The sequence below is a fragment of the Nicotiana tabacum genome, chromosome 22, assembly GCF_000715075.1.
Source record: "Nicotiana tabacum cultivar K326 chromosome 22, ASM71507v2, whole genome shotgun sequence".
In the NCBI taxonomy this organism is placed as follows: domain Eukaryota; kingdom Viridiplantae; phylum Streptophyta; class Magnoliopsida; order Solanales; family Solanaceae; genus Nicotiana; species Nicotiana tabacum.
Window position 1 is genome coordinate 210,200,944 of NC_134101.1, and position 6,841 is coordinate 210,207,784.

Below are 6,841 nucleotides of genomic sequence, written 5' to 3' on the forward strand. Positions count from 1 at the left end.
ATTCCGGTAGCTCCCCCTTGTCTATTTACTTTGGGACTGCGGGTTAGATTCCCGATAGATCATCTTGCACATTTACTTTGGGACTGCGGGTTAGATTCCCGATAGAACCCCCTGCACAGTTATATGGAACTACGGGAATGCACCCGGTAGATTTTCCCAGTATTGGGTATTTATATTTGGGGACTACGGATCGAGATTTTTGGTGGATGCCCCGCGCATTGATAGTTGGACTACGGGACGAGATCCCGGGAGATCCTTCAGACATATATATGATGGACTGCGGGATGAAATCCCGGGAGATCCTTCGGACATATATATGATGGACTACGGGACGGTATCCTGGGAGATCCACTGGATAGTTGTAATTGGGACCACAAAACGGTATCCTGGAAGGTGCCCCAGTTGTTATCTCTGTGTTGAGCTGTATTTCTTTCCGTGGTTTGTTTATCTCTATACCAGTTGTTGTAGGTTCTTTCGATTCTATGTTATTTCGTACTGTTGCACTTATTTATACTGTTTTATTCAACACTGTTAACCTTTATATTGTATTTAACCTCAGTAGGGCCTTGACCTTCCTCGTCATTACCCGACCGAGGTTAGGCTTGGCACTTACTAAGTACCGTTGTGGTGTACTCATGCTCCTTCTGCGCATATTATTTATGTGCAGATCCAGGTACTTCTACTCAGGCCTACCATCCTTGAGGAATGCGACTACTTAGAGACTTTGAGTACATCTGCCGCGTCCGCAGACCGAGGAGTCCCTTTCTATTCCTGCTTTCTAGTATTTAGCCCTTCTGTACTTTCGGTTCTTATTAGACAAATTCCGGAGTTTGAGCTATGTAGTATTTCTTTTTCTTAGCTTTTGGATCGTGGGTTTCCGGGTCTTGGATTTGGATATTGGTTTTGAGATTTATATATATGGTGTATGTCGAGCGGCACATTTAAACACTACTATTACCTTATTTATGGTTTTTAAATTGTTTACTTACGCAAATTTTGGTTTTCTTCCGCAATTTAGGCTTACCTAGGTGTAGAGACTAGGTGCCGTCACGATGGTTCACTGAGGACGAACCGGGGTCGTGACAGTAATCCCTGGCAGTGGTTCATTTTTCCCTTTTTAGCACCTTTTGACTTGTTTTCTTCTGTATCTTCTCCAAATCATATGATACCTGAAATATTCCAATAAATCTCAAAAAATGCCTTAGTTTCTCAACAAAATCATACAAAATCCTAAGTATTAAGAGGAGATAAGTTGGTAAAATACCAACTTATCATTCACCACCAACGATATACAGCAACAATGATTTTTAATGTTGACATAACTCTCTCTAACTCTTCATATATTTTGTGACACTTTTAGACTCAAGAATACAGTATCTGTACTAAGAACTTAAAAGGCTTAGAAACAGATTATGTAGTTGCGCGCCTTTGAATGTTCTTCTACTTCTTCCTTTATAGCTTGATGAGTCTTCTGCTTCCTTGTGTTCTGGGATTGTATTGAAGCAATTCTAGAAGTCCTTTCCATGTGAGGCATATACATCTAAGATAAAGACCCAAGGGTAGCCTCATGAATCTAGCTTGAAATGGTATCTAGATTCATCTTTATTCTTAACGAATTGCTTCATTCATTCCTCCTTGATTTGAGATAATCTTGACAAATGGCTTCCTTCATTCCTCCTTGATTTGAGATAATCTTGACAAATGGCTTCCTTCATTCCTCCTTGACTTGAGCTTCTGCAGAATCTTCTAGATTTGATCTCCGGCCGTGATTAGCTCTCTTCCCATTCTTGCATATTTGAGAATCTTTAACAATGCTGATTGATTGACTTTCCTTCTTTGTTCTTGGGCTGATTGATTTATTTTCCATATATAGCCAAGTTCAAAATACATAGCCGTTGAATAGGATCTTCTTTCCTTCTATCATCATTGTTTCCTTCTTTCCTGCATACAAGAATATATCATTAGTCAAAGCTTCTTTTGGATTATTGATCATTATTAAAATTCTAAACTTAACAATCTCCCTTTTTGATGATGATCTAAAAAGTGTTTGAATAATTTATGGGTACTTCCCTTTTTCAAGTGTGCTCCCCCTGTCTTGAAGCTGGTTCTTGTATGGTTACTTCCCTTTTTCAAGTGTGCTCCCTTTGTCTAGAACATGTACTCTTTTTCTTTCTTCTCCCCCTTTGATATCAATCAAAAAGAGCAAGAGAAACAATTTGTAATAATAGTACTAGATAAGAAGGTAAAAATTATTTATAGCTAAGCAGTTATAGTGAGCATAGTCGATGACATACTCAATTAAAACACAACCAAAAGAAATAGTCTTAAAACCACCAACAAAAAAAAATAAAACATGGTCTTAGGCATCCTAGACACTTAATTCCTTCCAAGGAAGTATTTCAAGGTGTTGATCACTTTAGTGCATAAACTGTCATAAGAGGCATCAATATCTTTGGTGACTTTGGTCAGCTTCTCAGTGACATCCTACACAGCCCTAATCCCTTGCCTCCTTGTGGCTTGGAGAGTGATCCTTAGCTTAGCCACGTCTTCTCTAGTTTCCTTGGTTACTTCCCTGATTTTGTCCACCTTCTCCTGTATAGAGGTTAGTAATTCCTTGATACCTACAATGTTTTGCTGCATCAACGTCAGCTGATTTGAGGAAGAGGATTTGCTGGCTTCAAATTTGATCCCTCCAATGCTCTGGGTAGGAATGAACTCTGGTGCTTTGTCTTTCTTAAGCCATGTTCCCTTAATCAAGACATACCTCATCATGGCAAAGACAGTCTTGTCATAGGTGTTGGAGATAGTTTTAGGAGCATAGAGAGATATATCCACTTTCATAACTTTCAAGATGTAAGAGATTAGTAAACCATAGGGCAAGCTGTTTGCAGAAGATGAAATATCCCTAATACTTTCAAGCATGTACTGACGTACCTAGGCAAACCAGTTGATAGCTTTACCATTTACCAAACAATATAGAACAAATACGAGAGACAGAGTGCCCAGTGAACCAATACAGGGTAGCAAAATGGTCGCAATAATGTGGGCTAGAACACAATGTTCAAATTTCAAATTCTTTAGTCCTATATGAGAGGGGCTTTCAGACAACACACTCTTGGCTTCCTCAAATGACACTTCAAAATTATTTGGCCAGGAATGTTGCACAAAAAAGATGTACCCAACAAACTGTGCAAAGATTTTCTCAAACTGATAAGAGTCAAGAATAATACGAGTTCCTAAGACCATGGATTCTAGATTATCTTTATCATTCACAAACAGATTTGCATAAAACATACGCACAGGCTCTTCATAGACAGTATCACTAATACTAGTAAATAGAGAGACAAGCTTTTGAGCTTCAAAAACAGACATAACATCACAGTGAGAGTTTTGCATAGACTTTAAACATACAGTGCGGCCAAAAGCAATCGACTTTCCTTTGAAGGCAACAAACCTAGCCTAGGGCTATAGAAGTTCATCTTGTCTTCGGGACCAAACTCTACACTTTTAGTTTTTCCCTTTTTCGGAGAAGAATGTTTTGGGATTGACTCATTTGGTTGTTTTTCTGCCCTCTTTTGGGAGATGAGGATGTTTTCTTGATAGTCACTCGAATCTTCTTCGGTCAATAGATGATCTGTGCTTTCTAAGGATTCTATATCAACATGGTCATCTTTGGTTTTCTTGAGGTGATGGCTTCTTCTGGGTGTGGAGGAAAAGGGAGAGGGTTTGGCTTTGGCCATGAGTAGAAGAAAACAGAGAGATAGGAATTTAGTTTCTTTGAGATAATGGGAGATATGATCGAGGGAAAAGGGGTTAAAAAGGATCAGAGAGGTTGCGTCGATTCTCAGAGAGACATGTGAAGGACAACTAAAAAGTTGCCTTCTGCAAGCCCGCCGTCGTTTCACAATAAATGCATGTACAGACTAATCAAGTACTTAAAAGATTTTGGGGGCGAAAATCACGAGAAAATATATGGTAAAAAAATAAACTTAGAAAATTAAGGAAAACATTAAACACGGTTATGCGGGAATTGTACAAATACCAATTTTGTTACGAAGGAAACAAAATCTTTCTTCAAGTAAAGGTTTTGTAAAAATATTCGCTAACTGATTTTTAGTATTAAAAAATTCTAATACAATATCTCCGTCACGCCCCGACCTTAGGAGGCGTGGCTGGCACCCGGTGCCACACTGGCCCGAGCAAACCACTCTGAAACTCATTCATTCCCTTTGTAACTATCATGTGGCAACATAGCCACAACTCGTAATGTACAATTGTAAGTGAATAATATTGTATTTCTGAATCATTTTTTTCTTAAAACATAAATACATATGGGCCATCAAGGCCTCTGATATACTATACAAAGTGAACCTATGTCTACAAAGTCTATAAGATTATTTGACATCAAATGGGACAGGGTACCGGCCTACCCATAAGTCTGTAGCAAAACTCTGACACGATAACTCATAGACTCGACTGCACCCCGAATGAGGTGGAGTCTTACTGATCATTCGTTGAATGCCTATCTCGTCTACTATGAGGGCTCGTCAAACTGATTGTCTATACATGCAGGTATGAATGCAGCGTCCCTAGGCAAAAGGGACGTCAGTACGAATAATGTACCGAGTATGTAAGGCACATAAATAAGTACATAAAAGACATGGAAGAAATATAGAGTAAATGACTCAACCTGTAAGTCTGGATAACTCTGTAATTCATGAAATACTTATAGTGTCATGCATATGCATATGAATGTCATGTCGTGCATAGGTACATGTTTCATAACATCATCAGCCTCTGAGGGCATCCCATCATATTATATCAGCCACTGTGGGAAGAATCATCATCGTATACCAGCTGATCAGGTGGTGGTGCGTATATAACGTCATAACCTTTCCCGTATCTCATATACATATATATACATACATATATACGCGTATATAACGTCGTTTGAATCATATTTCAGCCACTGTGGGCAACATCATCATCATCATCATCATATACCAGCTGATCAGGTGGTGGTGCGTATATAACGCCGTAACCTTTTCCTATATCCCATATACATATACATACATATATACGCGTATATAACGTCATCTGGTCATGGGTCAATGCACATGAATGCAATGCTTGAAAAGTACGTTAATAAAATCTTTCCGAGCTTTATAAGACCATTTTGCCTTTGAGTAATATCATAAAGTAAACTCTTTTCAACTTTCATATTTTTTTCTGAGACCCATGAACAGATGATAAAATATTACGACACACGGAAATTCAAGAACATAGATGTCTCTAATACTTCTATGAATAGAATCATTCATGGAATTTGTGCATTTGCATATTTCGTTCGTATCGTATGGATCATGCCAAAAGAAGGAAGGGAGGAATATCGACATCGCGTTCCATGGTCCGTCACAAGGTTGTAATATTCTGCTTATACGACTTTCAAGAATGCAAATAAGTTAAACTATTCGATCTTTTACATTTCGATCTAACATTTTTCTAAATATTAAACCAGCTTTGTAATTGTTATTATGATATGATTCTCCACTACTAATAACATGATACACAAATCAAATTAACGTCTTAACTTCCATTTCCAATCAAATGGTAAATGGAACAGAAGCAATACTCAATAGCAACCAGCTAAGGAATGAGTTAATTTACAACCTCTAGACTTAAGTTCACCTTCTTTGTCTTTATCCACAACCAAGTTTTGTCAATCAGATCATCACAATAGTACTTCTTGCGCTGTTATTCCTAAGGTGTTGAGTGATTACTAAACTTAGCTATGCTTTGGACAAGTCCAGAACACTAATACTGACCGAATTACTCCACAAATGCAAGATAATTTCTAAGGAAAAATGACTAGCAATCACCGAACAAGTTTAATAAAGGTGAAATAACCTCCCTACCTGTCATTTACGAAGATGCTTTGCGTAGAAGAAATAAGAAAGAGAAGAGAGTTGTTGCTCCATCTTTCTGAACACCCTTTCGTATATCTACTTCTCTGAAATAGATCGTATGAACAGAACCCCAAAATCACGTAGCATATGTGCCAAAAAGGAAAATGCTTAACAAGCAGTATTGGACCACAATCGAGAGCCTAAAGTGGAACGAGGGAAATATCATGTGTCTTGTATTCAAGATATCAAAATGAAGTGTTATGTAATTCTTGCCACCTACTCAACAAGATTTGTGAGTCATTTAGTTAATCATATAGGGCTGCCACGTGGGTGTAGGGAGGGGAATTTTAATCTTTGTTCTAACTTATTAGTTAATTAGGTAATATCTCGTTACACGATAATTAATCAATTACTCACATAATTAAGAATTATCCCAAATTACTTAAAATACTACTCACCTTTAATACATATTATACACTTCACTATCATGGTTATGTGATATCATATAAAATAAATACATACACTATTGTTTCATTAAAACCTCCATGTTAAAAAAAACACATATTTTCTTAACTTTTATTTTCCTAATCTCATATAAAGAGTACAAATTTTTATATGCTTAATTCTTAAAATGGTAAGAAAATAAACTCCTTTTCTTGTGAGAAAATAATTTCTATCTTTACAATAACAAAAAAATCTTATAAACTTTCTCAAATACCATTATAAAAAGGTTAGTTACTAATAAAGTAAAATAAAAATCGCTCTAGCTTATGGTTCTCACAAACCCATAATAGATGCAAAGAGAACGACTTATCCCTCGAGTAAAATGCAAAATTCTAAATTAAAAAACACCATTTGGATACAAAGTGAGATCCAATAACAACCACATTAAGCCCACTTACCATACCAGCGACGTATTCTAGAAGATATTGGAG

General features: G+C 37.1%; 1 long non-coding RNA gene across 1 annotated transcript; it reads right to left on the minus strand.

The window, feature by feature from the left end:
- Positions 1-1,301: 1,301 nt before the first annotated feature.
- Positions 1,302-6,155, minus strand: LOC107798998 (uncharacterized). The gene is made up of 2 exons (XR_001651041.2): positions 5,916-6,155; positions 1,302-2,181 (listed from the first exon to the last, which is right to left on the minus strand). It is a non-coding gene; the product is annotated as an uncharacterized LOC107798998 (long non-coding RNA).
- Between the last annotated feature and the right edge of the window lie 686 nt (positions 6,156-6,841).